The sequence below is a fragment of the Protopterus annectens genome, chromosome 2.part2 (assembly GCF_019279795.1).
Source record: "Protopterus annectens isolate FY-2018-M chromosome 2.part2, PAN1.0, whole genome shotgun sequence".
NCBI classification, from domain to species: domain Eukaryota; kingdom Metazoa; phylum Chordata; order Ceratodontiformes; family Protopteridae; genus Protopterus; species Protopterus annectens.
This window is the reverse complement of record NC_056730.1, coordinates 588177740-588199066: the sequence shown is the minus strand read 5'-3', so window position 1 is coordinate 588199066 and position 21327 is coordinate 588177740.

Sequence of the window (21327 nt, the reverse complement as noted above, 5' to 3'; positions counted from 1 at the left end):
CAGCCAGAGAGATTTCAAATTGTGACATGCTTGTTGCACCCCACTCCTCCATGTAGTGACTCTGGATGTGTCCAAGCAAGGCAAGGAGTAGTTGTATCTACCTTGGATGGGGAGGACACACTGCATAAGTACTACAGTGGCTTTTCATCTGTCCTTGATTTTGCAGAATGGTCTGGTTTCTGTCATATTTTTGTACTGTTGATTTATGCTTATTACTCAAAGTGCCTGTTGCTCTGTGTTTTTAAGTAGCAATGCTTTAATGACCATAAGGTAAGCTTGTCTGAGATCGTAAGATACAAGTAAGCTTTAATAAGCATACTGTTAAAGAATTGCCAACATTGAAAACCTTTCTGTTGTTGCCATGCAGAGAATACTTGACTAGATAATGTATAAGCCTTGGGTATTAAAGGACAGGATTCCATTATTTTAAAAAGCTCATTACACTTGTTGGAGACTTCCAGTCATCTCTACAGACTTTACTCGTAAACTAAACAGAATGCCAATCATGTGTGGTCCATAACCTGTACAGTAATCCTTTAAGCAATGTATCTTGAGCTTGTTTCTTGTTTGCTTTTCATTTTTTACTTTTATCATGTTTTCCCCATGAAACAAGTTGTCAGGCAGCAGGTCTTTTGGATAAGAAACATTTTTACAAGTGGGGGCATCACATAGATTTCTACTTTCAGCATATTACTTGGTACTTTAATAAAGCTGAATATATTATAATTAGGACTGCAGTGCAAGGAGAAGTGGTTTGAGTTGAGTGCTTCTGGTTTTTCTTATACTTGATTTTGACTGGCATTCCAGTAATGTATTTAAAAAGTAATTTATTTTTTCATGCCTCACAACCTTTTGTTTCCATCTAGATATTAAGTAAGCTGTCATGCAGCCAATGCATTGAAATATTTTTATTCTTCTACACTTATTTTTGTCTTGATTGGACTTTCATAATGATGGTTTGCCACCCAGGGCAGCGTATTTAATTAAAGTTAGTTTTTTGTGGTTTTGTGCATAGCTCCTCCCCTTTATGGTTGACCACACACCCTCCCCTTGACCCCACCCATTCAGCTGTCTCCTGCAGCCCCCCTGTGATTTGAAGTCACCAGCCGCCACTGGCTAGATGACATATTTTAGTTATTTTGATGCTGGGCAACAGCTTTTGCACTTTTAACTTTCACCTTCTTCAATGGGCTCCAACTCTTTCTCAGTTTCAGCCATTACCGTTGGTATTATCTGCATATCTGAGGTTGTTACTATTTCTCCAAGCAATTTTGATTCCATCCAAGTCATTTAAAGCAGCATTTCACATGAGATATTCGGGTCTATATTAGAATGCCGAAGCCTCACTTATGCAAATCCCGAAAGGCCGACACATACACAAAGAACCGCAAGAACACCGAATGTCCTTAAGCGCAAAATTCAAAATATCGAATTGCTATAGTTGGCCAACTCCACTGCCCACTACGTACTGCTTACCCAAATAAAATAAATATGAATGTATTACTATATATGCACTTACCTTAACCCGCACCCTAACCCTAAGGTCAGTAACTATTGCACATTTATGTTAGGGAGCTATACCGGGTAAGAGAATCTCCTACTGATGTTTTACCTCACTAAACATGGTGTGGACAACTATGGTGATTCGGTATTTTGAATTTTGTGCTTAAGGACGTTCGGTGTTCTTGTGGTTCGCTGTTTATGTGTCGGCCTTTCGGGATTCACGTAAGTGAGGTTTTGTCATTCTAATATAGACCCAGATATTCAACATATTTATTGAATAAGTAGATTGTCAATACACAACCTTATCTTACTCCATTTTCATTTTTGAAGCAGTCAGTTGTTCCATAATTGGGTCTAACTGTTGGTTTTATTCTGTATGCAGACTCATTAGGAAGCTAATAAAGTGACCTGATATCCTAAATTCTCTAAGCACTTATCAAAGTTTATGATGGTCCACATAGTTAAAAGCTTTAGAGTAGTTAGTTAATCAGAAATAAATCTTTTTCTCTAACTTCTATGTTTTCTCCATTATCAGGCAGATGTTGGTAATTAGATTTCTGGTGCCTCTGTGTCTCCTAAAACCAGTTTGTATATCTGGCAGTTTTCAGTCTGTATACTGCTGGAGTCTAGCTTGGAGGATCTTGAGCATTACCTTGAACTGGCATGTCAAAGTGCAATTGCTCAATAATTTGAATACTCTTTAGCATTGCTGTGATTGGATTAGGATACACAGTAACATTTTCAGATCTATTTACCACTATCATGTTTTCCACATTTGCGGGTAAATTCAAAGCAGCACATAACAACATCATTTTGCGGGATATTAAGTAATTCACCTGGAATTCTTTCACTTCCTGCATCCTTGGTGTTAGCGAGGTTTGCTAGGGTTTGTTAAACTTACCTCACTCTCCAGGATGCCTGCCTCTTGATTAGATAATATACCACCATATGTATCGGTGATGTATGTAAGTAATAAACTATAAAAGTATCTTGTCTTGAAAATGTTACATGAAACTTTCAGAACACTGAAACAGTAGGCATGGTCAAATGAGGTTAAAATAGCCATTAGAAATTCATAGCTGCAACATGTCCATAACATACTGTTTAGAACAGCAGTGTAACATTAAGGCTACTGAGTGGTGAATAATATAAAAGCTGACAAAGCATAAATGTCTTGTGCTGCCATAATATCAGACCTAACATGTTATTCAGTCGGCTTATCTAAAGCATTTTTGTACTTTAATTTTTTGTATTTTGCTGAAAATGGTAGTTCTCTGACAGATACAAACTTTGAGTTGCTACAAGTGATGATGTTTCTTTCATCCTTCTCTGAATTATGGTTAACCAATAGTTTATTATATCCGTTAGCAGACAGTAGGTATCTGAAGGGGTAGGTGTCTGTCCCTGCATATAAATAAATTGGTTCTACGTTTTCTCCATTTTTTTCTTTGGTGAAAGAGAACTACTGAGAAATTTGTTTGATCATGTACCTGTCTTGTAGCAAGAGCAAACAAATGTTCTAGAAATAGTACGTATTTCTGTATAATACTGGCTGGATAGTAATGTTAAAGGGTTACGAAAGGTCCCAGTTGCCTCAGTATGTGGAGTTGTTATAGTTTCACAATGAAAAAGGCCGCATGTGTACGTATATGGTATTTTGGGGGTATTTCTATTGAAAATGTTAATAAAACCATATACATAACTGCTTTGTTTGGGGAAACAGATGAGGACAGGGTACTGCCCCTCCCCCACACCCACCTACAGTGCAGCATCAAACCCTTACACTCCATGATACAAAACTCCTCAATCTAAAACTATCAGAGCCAGATACTATACACTGTAATATCCACTATTCATAAACCTAACCGAGTGACCAGAATAATGCATATCATTTGATGCATTTCACTTCATATGAATTGAAACAATGACAAACTTAGCAAAGCCACAAACTAAAAACCACGAACTAAACAATAGGCAGCCACCGATCATATGAATTGAAAATAGCAAATTAATGATCGTGTTAGATTTTAGACAGCATACTGATGTGAAACTATACTTGGATTTGCTCACTGCATTATATAAATACTATGCAGTCTGCTCAGTGCTTACTTACTGAATGCACTCTGTGAATGTTCTTCTTTCGGCTTTTCCCAGTTAGGGGTCGCCACAGCAGAACTCCGATCTGCTAATGATTGTCAGTAGATTTTTTACGGTGCCGAGGTGCCAGCCTGATGCCCAACCTTCAACGAAGGCACACCCATTCACACATGTCTTTCGAACGCCACTCAACCACGAGGTGGACATGCAGACTCCAAACAGAAGGCGCTCCAACCGAGAATCGAATGGGAGAACTTCATGCTGTGAGGTGACAATGCTACCACTGCACCACCGTGGCATATACCCACCATGGCATATGTCATAATATTAGGTCTTTGTGTTAACTTTCTTCAATATACTGCTCCTGAAGGTGTGATGTTTTAACAAGTATGGACCTAGAATGGGGCTTGCATTTCTGACAGGAAGAAAGTATTAGTCCTAAACTGTGAATTTCTAATGCTTGTCAGAAATATTCACATGAGATAATATTTTTGTTTATGTTAAGTATTTTTCTTGTGTGTTTTACAGAATGTTTTCCTTTATCTTATTCTACTATACATACATGTATTATTGTCAAACTACACAACTTTTGTTGTTTTGTTATTTGTTATTTTTTTTAAGTGCTCGCTGGGATCTTTTGTTCCCAAAGTTCCCACAGCAAGTGAAATATACTCAGTAAGGTCAAAACAGCCAATAAAATATAAATACATAAAAACACAACCAGATACCTCAGGTAAGGTCTTATCTGCTCCACTTTGTAACAGTGGCTATAGAAGATTTTATTTTTATTATTAAACATGTAACTTTCATGTTACTACTGTGACAGGGGAAAACCCCAGAAATTTTAAGGAATCTGCTACAGTATTCCAGACAATATTAAGAATGAAAACAATGACAGCCAATCAATAGACACCCAGCATAAAGCACCATGTACTGAGCAAAAGTGCAGGAGTCATCCTAGTGAGACAGTAGTACAATGGGCAACTACCACAATGAAAAGAGAGAAGGAAGACAATGAGAGAACAGATGTGAAAGGGGTCCTGAACTTGTTCCACATGAATTAGTATTAATCAGTAGATCTTGGAAATCAGATTATGAAGATGAGGAGGTGTATACAGTCAGAGAAATACCTAAAAATAATTTCTGGAAGTATAGAGATGGTCAAAATAAACAAAGAGAAAGCATGATATATTTTATTTGTTGTATTTATTTTAAGCGGATATCTCTTATTAAGTGTAACCTATTTACAGTGGGGATTCAGAAGGAAAAGCTCAACCCAGTCACTAGCACAGTTAGTGCTGATACAAAGTAAGCACTGTAACATTGATTATATTTTGTATAAGCAGCAGAAAATCAGAATACATTAATGTTTGTACAAAGTAATATTTAAGATGTCAAAATTACTGTCTCCTGAAGATCTGCACATAAGAATTCATATATAAAAAAATTGACTGGGATACACGAAGCTTACACAGAGTTCATGTGTTTGCATGGTGAGCAGCAGTACTAATTGCATATGCACGCCACGCACCACATTTAAATGCAAACAGGTGCATTTTTTACACACAGGAGATTGTGTAAAGCAACATGGACTGCAGCAGACGTGTAAATCTGTTTACCTACAGGCAAACTAGGTGTGCATGTTTATGCAGAATGCCACAATGATTACCAGGGTTATCAATAAAGCAATGTATACAGTTCCAACACATTATATGAAAGTGTATACACTGCAGAGTATTGTGGAAACCTGTTTTAGGTATACTGAACAAACATTGTGTAAATGATGCATAAGGGTACATAGACTGCATTACAGATAAACAGTCAGGGGAAGTGTGTGTGTATTGAATAGGGACACACAGGTGACCTGTAGGAATGAACACAGGAAAAAGGACAGGTAAAACATGGTAATGTATAGCAGATGAGGACATGTCAATGAAGACAATTGTAGCATGAACACTGATACAGACTGCACACAAGGTGACATAACAGTGGAGAAGATTTTTTGTGTTATAAGCATCCTAACATGAGCAATGGAGAGGACATATATCAGGGATGGCATATACAATAGCGGTTAGGTGCATATTGTGAAGCTGTGCAAAATGATTTGCTTGAATATGACTGTAATGTTAGCAGGTCTGTTAGGAGGAATGCTGCTATACTTGTATGTGAGATTATGATCAATCCAGGCTAGTTAACAGGTGTGCATGGCTTATATATGGCACAATCCACACTGTTATGAATGTAACCCGTGCCATCAATGTTGTTAATCAGCTATGTATATACTGTGTGCACACAGGAACACGTATCACACATGCTTCTGATATAACACATTGATGGGGGTTCAGCACCATCAGACACTGATGTTTATGCAACAAAAGGAATACTTAGGTATGGCCAATAATGTGTGTGTGAGCTCACTGTGGCAAATGTGGTACACTTGAGTAATGTATCCCTGGAAGATGTATAGGGAGGTACTAAAAAAGAGTGCATTGTACTCAGTTATTGGTGTGATGAAGGCTGTGAACTAAGGAAATATAATGGCTTTTGATGTGGCTGTCCTGCACATTTTTAGGAGTTGTGATACATACAAGAGAGTAGTCACCACTGTGAGCACATGTTGGTGGACGTTCCACATACCATATACCTGAGTACACAGGTCACATAACACTTGGTCTGCTCATAGAGGTGTGTTATCTACACGATCATTAGGTTATGCATTTGTTTTTATAATGTAACAAATTCCCCCCATGATTTTTGTTCATCTCATGTGTCCTTATGGCTGTGGCATCAATCCTTTGTGTGTGTTAATACTGTCTGTATTATACCAATATCGCACTTGGATTCAATGCTTGTCCACAACCTGCAGTCATTCAGAAAGCTGTTTGGACAAAGGATGTGTATGTCATTTTTGATGTCTGTGACTTAAATAATGAACAGGAATGGGCCTAGCACACAGCCCTGAGGTATGGACCTGATCACTGGACTCTAGATATAGGTCACTTTACACACTTCAGCATATTTATGTGTCATGTATGTGATCTAGTGGTCTATCCGCTTGGTGACAGTGTCACAGTAATACCTCAGTGTGGATTTGTGGCAAATGCATTGGACTGAAGTTCTTCAGGATAATAGTGGTGTCATCATGCAGGCCCTTGTTGACCATCTTGAGGACATCTAACAGATGTAACAGACATGGATGTAGCCTGAACAAATCACACATGTCTTTCCCATACAGCCAGGATATTACCAGTGCCCATTTAGAAAATGTCCATGATGACATGTTGGTCTACCTCACAGATGAGAAGAGTCAGGATGTGTTTATACAAGCATGCATCAGGTGATACCCCCCCCCCAGTCAGATGGCTGCATGTTGATGTACACCCTTCTACAGGAACATATTTCATCTGGAGGTTGTGTTGAAGTATGGATCCAACCATGTCTGGTAGGTCCATGTTTTGAGTCATGCTCTAGGCAGTCTGTAATGTTGTCACAGCCCACCGATTCTGTTTAATTAGCCGTACAAAGCACACAGATGTGCTGCCCTCCTTAGCAAAGAATCGCAATGTCTGCATGTATACCTTGGCTGATGGAGAGTAAGGACAGGGGGATGACATGTAAGACAAACTGACAGCTAGTGGATTGTCTATTTCCTCCAGTTGGGTATGTCTGGTGGCATCCACATGCATATCCGTGCTTAGTTCTGTATTTCACTTAACATTTCAAATGTACTGGAATAAATGATTTGGGAAAAGAACTACAAATACAACAGTGGTCATTCATCACATTCCACACACTGGTACTATGCACACAGTTGTATAACTGTAACAATGACATGTACTTACATCAATTGCACAACATATGCCTATATGTGTTTTGTGAGCAAGCTGTGTTTAAGCAGCCTGATATCATATCAGTTACAAAGACATGCATCTGGAGCCTTTCTTCCCAGGCCTCCACTGAAAATTGGCTTTGTTCCAAGTCGGACTTTCCCAGTTAACAAATGTTAAATAAATAAATAAATAAATACTTATCAGGACACATTACAGATCAGTTGTTTGTGGATCACGCAGAACATTTCCTGACACAAATGCTAATAGTGACCCACTCAATAATCCTTGGTTATAGCAACACAACTGCACATACAATGAAGTCCACAAGGTTGCAGTTGAATCAAAACATGTGATACATTGTATATATCACAACATAACAACATGTATATGAGACAAGACTTATGTGACTATGAAGTCATATTGACTTGTGTCACAGAGCATTTAATGATGGTATATAGACACTTGCACACCTATGCCAGACTGCAATTGTCACTGTGATGGTGGAATGTGAACTGTGTCAATGGTTGATCTGCTCCACTACAACACATGTCCTAATACACCAACAATATACATATATGTGTATCATACCATGTCACTCAAATCACTCAACAACAAGTAGCATTATAACTCAGTCATAGTTTGTGTTGAGATGAATTTCTTGAGATGTACCTCTCGGTACTATATGAAGAGACACATGACTGAACTCTCAGATTATATGTTGCAGGTATCTATGACCCTAGCCATGAACAGCATTCTATCTTAACCCAGGATGATGCCACAATGTAAACAAAAAATCATCAACTTCAACAATTGGCTTAGCTTCTGGTGTCAGTCCAGGGGGATCCAGTATCTCTCAGCCTGGGATGACATGGTCAACAGGCCACGCTGCTTTGCAAAAGATGCTCTGCACTTGTGTCCTTTAGGCTGTCAGATACTGGCAAAGGTGCTTGCCTCCCCCATGAAATCAAGAAATGTTCTGACATAACAAAATCCACTGGAGGCACACTCAAGGTTCTACTGCTTAATGCTATGAGTCTAAACATGAAGTTGCATAGGAGGAAATTGCCAACTAGCTAGTTGACAGATTTGGTACAAACTTCACCTCCCTGGCCCCACCGGCCATACCCCAAAGCATACCTGACACCAAACCTCTGCCTAGTATCTCTGAGCTCTCCAAGTCTAAAACACGGCCTCATTGATACCAGATAACATCCCAGGTTTCTTACTAAGCAATCTAAAACAGGACCTAGTGGATTCCACTTATCATTCTTTTAACCATAGCCCAAGAACTGGCTTTGTTCCAGTGGAGTGGAAAACACAACAGTAATCCTCTTGCACACAGGGGAGTCATCAACTGACCATGGGAACCACAGATCATAAGTCTAACTAGTCTCATCTGCCAGGCTATGGAAAGAATCATCATGGACCTTATCAACAAGGACATAGGTGACCTTCAAACTCTAGACCCAACCCAACTTGGCTTTGTTAAGGGTTGATCATGCTTATTAAACCTAGTAGACTTTTTGAGAAAGTCACCAAAGCCCTGGATGAAAGTTAGACAGTGGATATTACCTATCTTCACCTGGCCAAGGCTTTTGACACAATGCCCCACTCAGGTATCATTGAGAAACTCTCCCTGCTGAGTATTAAGCCCTTATGTCACTAGATTGCTAATGAATTGGCTCACTAACAGAACACATACTGTCAAAGTTGGTGATTTCAACCTCGACCAGTAGAGCTGTCACCAGTGGCGTACCACAAGGATCTGTGCTGGGCTCTTTACTGTTCAGAATTTATTTCTTGGAAGTCCAGGCTAAAGCAGATGGGCTTTAGCTTACAATGTTTGTTGATGATTGCAAATTGAGTGCAATAATTGAATCCCCTAGTGATGTTAACATTAAAGGAGGGGCTAACACACACAAATGATTGGTGCCAAAGCCATGGTCTAAAGCTAAATGCAAAAATGTGCCATTATTAATGCCTTTGGCAAAGTGGAATTTCCTGCTAATTACAGAATTAACAACGTCACCCTCATAGCTCAAACACAGTGGCGTAAGACCTGGAAACACAGGTAGATAGCAATCTGAACTTTGACCACCAGGTTTCCACAGTAGTATGGAAAGCCTTCTACATCACATCCAGGTCTGAGGATGTTATAACACCACTGTATTCAACCATTATCAGACCACTAATAGAGTACAATGCTGTCTTTTGCATGTACCTCACCAGATACATGCAGCAGCAGCTACAGAGACCATGGGAGTTTCTCACCAAGAAAATACAGTGACTCCAAATCATACCATGACATACATGGATAGACTGAAAACCTTGTCACTGTACTTTGTATCACATAGGCTGCTGAAATCAAACTTGTGCCTGGAAGACAGAGCAGTCTCAGTCTAACCCTGCCCAGATGGAAATGCTGCACATCTGCAAATCTAATGGCACAATAGTAACTCACTTTAAGGATCTTAAGCTAGCCTATGAAATTAACAGAACATGCTTGTGAGACAGATATAGCTGATGATATCAGGTGTCTGGTGAGAGGAAGATGGTAATAGCAGTGCCCTATATGCTGGTGTAAAATGCTGTCTCTAATGTCACGCAAGTGAACTCACACACATCCCAGTTGACTACAGTGAGAACAGAACACCTACTTATTTAAGTACACCAACTAAAGACCTCAGTATTTAATGCAAGCTCCACAGCAGAATCTTGACTTAGAGAGTGTCGGACAACATTTTATAAGTGATGACATCAGCAGTGTCTGATCAGGAGAAGATGGTAATAGCAGTGTCCCACACACTGCTGTAAAATGCTCTCTTTAATGTCAACTAAGTGAACAAATACACACACAAACACACACCAGTTAACTGCAGTGAGAATAGAACTCCTACCTATCTAAGTACACAGACTAGGGAACTTAGTACTCAACACAAGGACAACGACACAAATGTGACTTTTATAAGGCTGCAGGACAATTTATAGTGGATGACATCATCACTGGATGTTTGAGAGAAGATGTTGGGTGCCCTGAATGAAATGGATCTGTAGGCATGTAAAACTGGCAAAATATTACTCTATGGGATTGTAGTGATGACTGCATGATATGCATTTATGCTGTTCTGACTAGACAGATGCACACACACACCAGTTGACTGCAGTGAGATTAGAACCCCTACCTAAGTAGACTAGAGAACTCAGTACTTAATGCTAGCACGACAGCACAAGTCTTACGTTTGCAAGCCTGCAGGGCAATTTGTTGTTGATGACATCATCACTGGATGTTTGAGAGATGATGTTGGGAGGCCTGTCTGAAATGGATAGCTAGCCATGTGCAACTGTCAAGATATTAAAGATCTGCATGTTACTAGATTGCTAGATTGATGAGTGTGCAAAGTGTAGAATTTCCTGTTGTGTTTCCAATGTGTAGGTATACCTTAAAAAGACAGCTTTGCAAACTATATGCAAACAGATGTCTGCATTACTATAAGTATTGGAACATCTGAATGTTTGTTGTCCATATGAAGATGTCCATGGTATATAAGAAAGTATTTCTTATTTATTTCTATAGTGTAGCTGATATATTTGTGAACAAGTACTGAGAGACCAAGATGCAGGTAACAAATGGCTACAGTGTAAATATGTGTTATTTTCTTAAAAAGTGCCTTCCTTTTGCTTGTGTTTTTACATGCACTTTTATGGGATGAAGACTAAATGGGCAGTAAACATAAGTAAAACATGCTAATGTCCACTTTCCATAGCACACTGCCAAGCAGCCTGTTTGCACAATAGATGTCAAAGTGCTTGCACATACAAGATATGTATTGATACAGTTTACCCCATTTGTGCATAGTTAAGCAGCAAGCAAACGCAGGCCTGTGCTTCATTGATAAAATTATGACAGTTCTATTGATTTGCTTACCTCCGCACAGACACATTAAGCAGAGCTATGCAGCAGTCAGCAGTGTGGCTAGTACTGAGTGTAAGAAACACCTGTTGCTTAACTGACTCTGTGGTAGCATGTGTAAATTCTTGTAGCCTAGATGATATAGGGTTCAAATCTAGGTGTATCTAATAGTTTTAAATATGCATTTATGATGCAATGAAATAATTCTTTTAACTACATTCACAATGTGTTAACTTAGCAAAATGGTTTAAGCAGCATTGCACGTAAGTAACCTCACCAGTGAAGAGCCATTCATCATCACTCAGCATTGGTGTGTAATGACAAACTCCATGCAAACACAGAGGTCAAAAAGTGAAGGGCTTCATTGTTTTTTTTACTTATATGTGTGGTGTGTGACTCTATTTTTGACAAGATTAAATGTGTTAAAATGGGGTAGACAGGAAAGTGGTGAAATTGGGGGCAAACAGGGAGAAGAACAAAGGGAACGAGATATAGGAATGTGCAGGAGGGAAGTGGAAAGAACCATAGCTATCCCCTTTTTCAACAGTGTAAAATGAAAATACATACATAATATTAACTGACTTTGGACTGCCACATCAACAAAGATGGATGACAACAACAAAATCATGTTGTATATCCAATTGGACCAGACCAAAACAAGTGTGTCAAGAAGACACGTGCAAAGTGAAAAGCTAATTATGGTACAATATTTTTTGTGGGACAAGTCCTCATTTTTTTTACTTCAGTAAGAGAGGAATGATGAATAAGGTATATAGGTATTTCTGGATCAGGTAAGTAGGGAAGGTGAGGAAGCAGATGCAAACAGGACAAACAAGATAAGACATAGGGACAGTGAGGGACACAACATGTTGGGGGACACCTTGATTGGGGTTAGGAAGGGGACAACAGATGTCCATGCCCATTAAACATGGGGACAGTGAGAATCTAGTCCTTACCCACAGGACTGTCATCACTGTCCCCTTACTCCACTGGCTGTTGGAGTGCTTGACATCATCTCATTCAGACCATAAAAGAGAGAATCCTCTCCATCTGGCATATGCATGCACCAATAGTGGTGTGTATGAACTTAAAAACGAAGGCAGTAACTCTTGGTGGGTGATAAAATTCCCACCTCTGCCAGTACTCCCAGAAGGTACCACAGCACTAGCTGCCAGGGTAGTGCTACTTGATGTGGAGAGCCCAGGTAGTGCAGGGCCAGCAGAAGCAGTACTGCTAGATTGGGTCCCAGATGAGCTGGACATCAGTGCAGGAGCTGGTGGAGTGGGGGTAGGCTGAGCCACAGAGGTTGGCCTATATCCCTGTGCTGTAAAGCATTTTTTGAATTGTCAGAGATGGATGACATGTGAACATTTTGGCGACACACAAAAAAAATAAAAAAAGAGATAAGGGTTGGGATAAGAGAAAAAATAGAGATATAATTAGCACCATCATATGTGACATACAATGAATTATCACAATAATAATGTAGTTTATCTCTACTTTTACATTTAGGTATACTTCTTAACAACTACAAACTATAAGTAAGTTTTTCTCAAAGTAATCCTTGCAATGCACTTATATTACACATATGCTTGGTCCAATTATACAGATTAAGTTAACAGCAGGGCATTTATGCCACTTTTCTTGAAATTAAATTATGTAATATTTTTAAAGGATTTTACTATATATTTGTTCCTTATGGTATTTGAACTCATAACAACTGACTACAGTATTAGACTTGACTCCTACAGTTGGCTTGTGTTACAGACTGAAGCATGCATGCTTGCTTCTACAGTTGTGATATGCTTGCTTACTTTGTTACAACTGAATAGAAGAGCAATACTTTAGCTAAACTAATAGCTATGTTGTGCTTTATACATACCCTTGCTTCCATCAGTCTCTCTAGACACTCAGCATGGGCATCTTTATCTGCTATAATCTCTTGGTTGGCTGTGGGATAAAGAGAAGAAAACAAGAGAAGAGCATTATACATACCAGTCTTGGCAATATGCAGCTTTCTATATGCTATAAATTCTCTTTACCAGTATACTTACACAACTGTGCATGTCACCAGTCCTGAGCTCATCCTGCCACTTGTTGAGTGTATCCCGCATGCATCTTTTCAGGTCATTAAAATGATGCCTATACTGTTCTACAGTGCGTGGAATGCTGGTCGCACTGGAGACAGCCTTGGTCAGATTATTCCGTGCCTCAGACTTGTACTGGGAGGCAATATAGTCCCCCTGCAAGAGCCTTTGGCTGTGGCACTTTACATGGAGTCCAGGGAAGATTCAGGACTTCTCAACACCCCAACTCTGTACACCTAAATTGGGCAACTTCCCTTCTACCACCAAACATGTCCAACCAGGGAAAACAGCAACAATTCAAAGTGATTCCCTGTCAGTGCATGTTATCACATTTACTGGTAGTGTGTAAACCTGAACAACAATGTCAACCACGTTTGTATGATGTCAAGTAGAGAACAACAGTGCCAAACAGAGAGGAAAGCAGTTTTGAAATTGGAAGGTTAATCTGAGGCTTGGCATTAGTTTGTGGGTGGTTTACTGATTAACTGTTAGTTGATTTAAGTTTGCAGACGTGTACTGGGGCATACATTTTATGACCTGACATATTTTTGTGCTGCTTTACACACTGATAAAATTAATTTTTACAATGTGGGTTTCAAACCTATGCATAATAGACAAAACATTTTCTTCCACAGTGGTGATTATTAATCCTTCCCACAGAAGACATGCTTCTCAGACATACTCATGAATTACACATAAATACACATAACAGACTGAGGTGTTAATCATGCATGTCTGTGACCTGACAAGGTCCTGGTTTATACATTCATGTCTGTATGAGTATTATTGAAGTCTGAAGGCCATCCAAGGCCAGAGAACACAATTATCATTGCAGAAGCATAATAGTCAGTATAACCTCAGTCAGTCACACAAACAATTCATATGAGCTCCACTGTTATACAAACTTACAATTCATATGAACTCCACTGCTATACAAACTTATTATTTGTAATTATATTTAATTTTTTTATGTGTTTATTAAAACTGAGTGTACAACCCTTAATAAAAATGGGAGTGTTTAATAATTTTTTATGTGAATTTTAATATAATGTAAAATGGAACAACAGTAAAAATATTTGGAATTTGCTGTATTAGAACCAGGATCATATGTACACCTGCTACCACAGGAATAGTTAAAAAACAGTTGGATAATTTCATATTCATCATTAACTTCTGTGTGTTACCATCAAGCAATGCCACTTACCCTGTTTGCATAGCACTCAACATAATTGATAGAATGTAGCTGTTTTGAAATTGGCTACTGTCTGCTTGTTGTCTACAAGTGTTCTGGACCTGCAAGTGTTGGGGAAAGTTGCTAAATGCAGTGCAGTGCCGCTTAGTGGGTTTGCGAGATGGAAAGCAAAAGATGCAACAATGTATCCTTTTTGAAATCTGGAATCTCGGCATCCTGTCTGCTTCATGTGTAGGCCATTAGTTCAGGTCTGCATGGTGGTAAGTAACATGCAAATATGATAAGCATAAACGTGTTTTTTTTTCTGTGGGAGCAGTTTTTCTTAGGTTTCAGCCTTAAAAGACAAATGTGGGACTTGAACTGTGATCTGAAGATAGCATATTCTGTGGGGATCACTGTGTTTAGCAGATGTGCTACATACATTTATGTATTGGTTATCATAGAAGTATATTACATGACATGTATTGTATTTATCCATTCCCCATATTTGTACTACGTTGTGCACCATGCAAATACTGGTATTAAAAATACATATCAAATAAACAACATTACAAAATAAATGTTAGTACACATTAAATATTTTTACACAAGTCTGGATTTGAACTCTTACACCAATGAACCTATAAAACACAATAAAGGTGACTTATCCCTCTTTACCATAGAAACAGCTTTGCAGCAAGAATGAGATTCATTTTGCATATAAGTTCCAAATCATCAACAGTATTAACAAGACATACGGCACTTGTACACTTCTGAGTTGTTTGTACATGTCTTAATTTCAGATGTAGTACAATGAGTGATCACACAACCATTTATGACTATTGTTTCCAGAAATTCAGCTATGTCTTATCTTTGTTTGGTGTTCATTCTTCTCTTATCTGAGCAGTAATCTGATACATGCAGTCTATAAGGCATTTTGTATCATTGTCTTTAAAATATAATGCCAATAATATATAGTTTTCAGCAAATGTGGGAGGGTTTGGATATTACTGAAAAGGAACTGAGAAATGTGTGCTGCTTACTTATATTTGAAACCTTGATAAATTACTTCTACACTTTGTAAGTATAACCTGGCTGATACACCCACTGGAGGTAAGGGAGTCTGAATTGCTGGTATGTTTTCTTCTCCCTACTAGTAATAATTCACAATTGCAATCCATTAGCAAAAAACACTGAGGGAGTGCCTACACTATGTTTACATGTGCTACATGGAGCCAGAACTTTGGGATGCAGCAATTCTAATGAGTTCACACCTCATTTGCATCTTCACCATGCTCACAGGCCTGAATATACAGTATGAAAATGGAACTGTGTAGCTAGGAAACCTGAAGATGAGGAGAGTTATGTATGTAGATAACACAGAAGAAGATTGCTATTACTTAGGATTTATCTGCATAGAAGACTACTAATCTTGATATGGTATGATTGCATTTTTCAGTAATACAATGCATGCAGTAGCAAATGCAGCTTTCATCTGTATACATTTCTTAGATGTTTACTGATGGCATAGGCATTTTTGTCAGAGCATTTTACTTCCTCAGATGCACAGCCTTATTAACTTTCATCACAAGTTTTACTGTTACAGCTGTTTCTCTTTACACTCCTGTATGCTATTTCAGTGAAATGTAAATGTCTTACATTGTCAATTATACAGGGGTATTAGTCTTCTAGAATGGCCCATAGACACCTCTAGGGGATTGCTGGGCACAGGTAGAGGTGACTGGCAATTGCATAAAAATGACTTTTCTGATAAAGGATAAAGAGGGAAATGTACTTACAAGTGAGGAGAGTGTCTTGAGCAGATGGAAAGAGTACTTTGAGGGTCTGATGAATGAAGACAATTGTGTCTTTCGGCTTTTCCCGGTTAGGAGTCGCCACAGCGGAACTCCGGTCTGCTAATGATTGCCAGTTGATTTTTACGTACCGGCTTGCCAGGCCTGACGCACAACCTTCAACGAAGGTACGCCCATTCACGCATGTCTCCACGCAGAAGACACTCTAGCTGAGAATCGAACCAGACAGCATCTTACTGTGAGGTGACAATGCTACCGCAGCACCACCACCACGGGTCTGATGATTGAAGACAATGAGAGAGAGAAAAGGTTGGATGGTGTGGGGATAGTGAATCAGGAAGTGCAACAGATTAGCAAGGAGAAAGCAAGGACACTTATGAAGATGATGAAGAATGGAAAGGCAAATGACATACCTGTGGAAGCATGGAGGTGTTTAGGAGAGATGGCAGTGGGTTTTTAACCAGATTGTTTAACAAAATCTTGAAAGGTGAGAGGATGCCTGAGGAGTGGAGAAGAATTGTATTGGCACCGATTTTTAAGAATAAGGGTGAAGTGAGAAGCTGTAGTAACTGCAGAGGGATAAAATTGATCAGCCACAGCATGAAGTTATGGGAAAGAGTAGTAGAAGCTAGGTTAAGAAGGGAGGTGATGATTAGTGAGCAGCAGTACAGTTTCATGCCAGGAAAGAGCACTACAGTTGCAATCTTTGCTCTGTGGGTGTTGATGGAAAAGCATAACGTCAGAAGGAGTTGCATTATGTCTTTGTGAGCTTAGAGAAAGCATATGACATGGTGCCTAGAGAGGAGTTGTGGTATTGTATGAGGAAGGATATGTATGAGGGCAGTGTAAGAGTGGTGAGGTCTATGGTAGGAGCGATTGATGCATTCAATGTGGAGGTGGGATTACATCAAGGATCAGCTTTGAGCCATTTCTTATTTGGAATGGTGATGGACAGGTTGACAGATTAGATCAGACAGGAATTCCTGTGGGATATGATATTTGTGAATGACATTGTGATTTGTAGTGAGAGTAGGGAACAGGATGAGGAGATCCTGGAGAGGTGGAGATGTGCTCTAGAAAGGAGAGGAATGAAGGTCAGCAGTACTAAGACAGAATATATGTGTGTGAATGAGAGCAAGGACAGAGGAATGGTGAAGATGTAGGTAGTAGTGTTGGTGAATGTGGATGAGTTTAAATACTTGGGATCAACAGTTCAGAGTAATGATGAGTGTGTAAGACAGGTGAAGATGGATAAGAGTGTCAAGAGGGATTTGTGACAGAAGAGTACCAGTAAGAGTGAAAGGGAAGGTCTACAAGATGGTAATGAGACCAGCTATGTTATATGAGTTGGAGATGGTGGCACTGACGAAAAGGCAGGAGTCAGAACTGGAAGTGGCAGAGTTAAAGATGTTAAGATTTGCACTGGGTATAACAAGGATGGACAGCATTAGAAATGAGTATATTAGAGGGTCAGCTCGGGTTAGACAGTTTGGAGACAAAGCCAGTGAGGTGAGATTGTGTTGGTTTGGACATTTGCTGAGTAGGGATGCTGTGTATATTGGGAGAAGGATGCTAAGGATGGAGCTGCCAGGTAAGAGGAAAAAAAGAAAGCCAAAGATGAGGTTTAGGGATGTGGTGAGAAAGGACATGCAGGTGGTTGGTGTGACAGAGCAAGTTGCAGAGGACAGGAAGAAATGGAAACAGATGATCTGCCGTGGTGACTCCTAATGGGAGCAGCCAAAAAAAAAGAAAACTGATGAGCATTTGACAGTAATATGCATTTATCATATCTGTATGTGTGATGGGTGTCAGGACTGTGTGTGTATTGCTGTACTGTCTGTGATAGTTGCATCAGTTTTACTTTGTTAGCATATTTTAAACTGTAGTAGTGTCACCATTAACTTCTTTCCTGTGTTTGTTGCTCATTATCGCAGGTGATCCTGACAGTGGACATTGAGAACTCTTACCACCTGATGTCAGAGTATCGGCAATCTCTGATGATGATGGTGACCAAACACAGGCACAGTCAAGGGGTACAAAGGTTAAATCTGACACCGAGGTTGATATTCAGACATCCCCTGTAATACCACTGGATACAGCTAGTAGGCCTACGCAAACCCATTCAAGAGACCCCACATATATTGGGCAGATGGACAATGACACACTTGTTCAGGGTAGTGTGGTTACTGTGGCATCAGTGCCTGTTGACTCTGGCTATGTCAAAGTGTGAGTGAGGTGTTATGCAGGAGGGTTGTTAGGGGTGCTCAGAGGAGGCCTGCTGTCCATCTTCCACCTGATCCTGGTGTGTCTTTCCATGCCACTTGATGTATGTTTAGGGCCGTCATGGAAGAGCAGACATGTTCCAATAGGGCCTCAGAGGAAATGCTTAGGGTTGTAGATGTGGCACAGGCTGGCATGAGTGACTGCCTCCACTGTGTTGCCGATTCAATGGTTCAGATGAATGACACATTGGAACAGGTGGTGTCTGTGATTGAACGTCTGCTGGGAAGGGGATGGGATCCACGTGGGCATAGAGGTTAGCTACATTATTTGATGGTAGCCGACATGGCCATGGCCGATCATGCTCTTTCAGTGGTTGAGGTGTCCACACCCAGATGTGGCAGACCATGGGGTCATGGTCCTGGGCATACTCATGAGGAGAACTTGTCCAGCAGACATCAGTCAGGTTTAGGTAGCAGCAGGGCATATGATCGTGGGTGCAGATGTGTCAGTGCAACTCCTGACAGAGACAGTTCTTAGGACTGGAAACGATGATGATGAACTGTCACCTCTACCATGCATGGCTCACACCTGTCTGACACACCAGGATGTAGAGCTAGCATAACTCTTGTATGTGTTCATGCAGACACTCACACACCAACTTCACCTGGAGTGTACATACAGACACACATAGCAGTTACATGGCTCAGTCGTGAGGCCTAAAGCTCATTCTGTCTCACTGGCCATTTGATACTTTATCCAAATATCTGCCTGTTTCTCTTTATTCACATGCGCTCACTACCTTTTGTGTCAGCCTAGCCCCACTCCCCTGTTGAATAGCTCCTCGATCTTGGATTGGTTGATTAGCATACAGTTCAGCTGCTTATGTTGTAATTAGCATGCCACAATGTTTGCCATGTTTTCGTGGCTGTGCACACCATGTAGAGCTGCTTACTGAATACAAAACTGTGTGCTGTTGTGTGTGTATCATGCCATGAAGCACACACACAGTTTTAGGGGACCATGTAGGCTTTATTGAATCTGCAACATTATGTTCAAGCTGACCAAGATCTATAATAAACTGCACAGAATTACAATGTATATGATAGTAACCTGTACTGAGGTTAAGGACTACTGAGAATTAGACAAAACTGAGCATGTGCAATTCAGAAAATGGCTACAGTGCTAGAACTGTATTCTTAGTGGATAAAATCCCAACCCAACCACTTGGCAATGAGACAGAATTAATTTATATTAAGTCATGCAATTAAGGTCTTTAATTTAAACTTATCCAAGCAAGGATATTTTTCCATGTCTACTGGCATAAGTGGTGTGTGTGTGTGAAATAGTAGAAAGAAGGTAAAGCATTAAAAATACCTCTTCCAAATCCTAAGGACTGCTTAGCAACCCATGACCTAACCAGTCCAGGAAAAAGACAAGATGATTGAAGAGGGAGATGAAGCACTGGTTTTACTAAAAGAAGCACTCAGGGAGATAAAAAAATTAAACAGTTGTCTATAGAGATGAAACTATGGAAAATTACAAAGAATATTAATCTGTATTAAGCAATCATGCTGATGCCATTTGGAATATATCCAGGAAATGAAACAGTTAATGTTGAAGGCAGAAGCTGTGGAAACCAGATTGGATATACTGGAAGCATTAAGTATAGTCAATAGGACAGATTGAGAATAAAGAACCTCAGATTCTCTGGAATGCCAGAAGGATTAGAATGATAGAATTATTCCCTCTTTATGGCTCAGTAGATTACTAACTGGTTTCAAATTCCAACAGAAGAGACCAGAATCAAAAGGGCACATAGGACTGTGTGGTAACCTGATAATTAGTGATTTCCTTATCAAATCCCAGTGTGTTTTAAAACTTTCAAGAAAAAGAAGAGGATGATCTTAATTATACAAGTCAGAGGTAAAGTTGATGTGCGGATTCAATAACAATTTTGTGGACCAGGATTACTTACCCGAGACTAGGAGGAAGTGAGCCACCTTTCTGCCCTTGATCAAAATAGCTAAACACAAATGGATTATGGTGTGGCTAATACATCCAGCCATTTGCAAACTGTTTTTGCCCAGAGATCCTAAAACAATGGATGATACTAAGGAAGCCCCAAATATGCTGGAGAAGGGAAGTGGGCCTATGGTCTGTCAAGGAGAATTACCTCAAGAGCAACAAATCCAGGACATTTATGTTCCTTTTGCATCTCTAGATATACTGTGTTTCTAAAAGAAGGGTAGAGAAGTAAAAGGATGAAAAATGTTTTCGAGCTATCCATTTTTTAAAACATGTATTGTGGGGGTGATTAAGAATGACAGAGGGAACCGCTAAAGAAATGCAAACAAAAAAGGGTAGTTTACAGGTGAGGAACCATTCAGAAAATGGCAGTAGAAAAGGAAGAGTTTCTAAGTTAGAATATTAATGGACTTACTAACCCAAGAAAAGGAAAAGCATTTTAAGGGATTTGCAGGGGGAAGAATACATGTAGCAGTGCTTATTGAAACACACTTTTCACATGATGGTTTCACATGATATAATACTTGTAAGAAAAAGATATTCAAGAGAGGCAGATTAAACATATAGGGGAGTCAAGAGAAGGAGGAAAGTCCTGTTAGTGAATAAGAGCTTCCATTTCATATCAGAGGAAAGATAGAAGCTAATAAGGGAAAGTATGCCAGGGTCA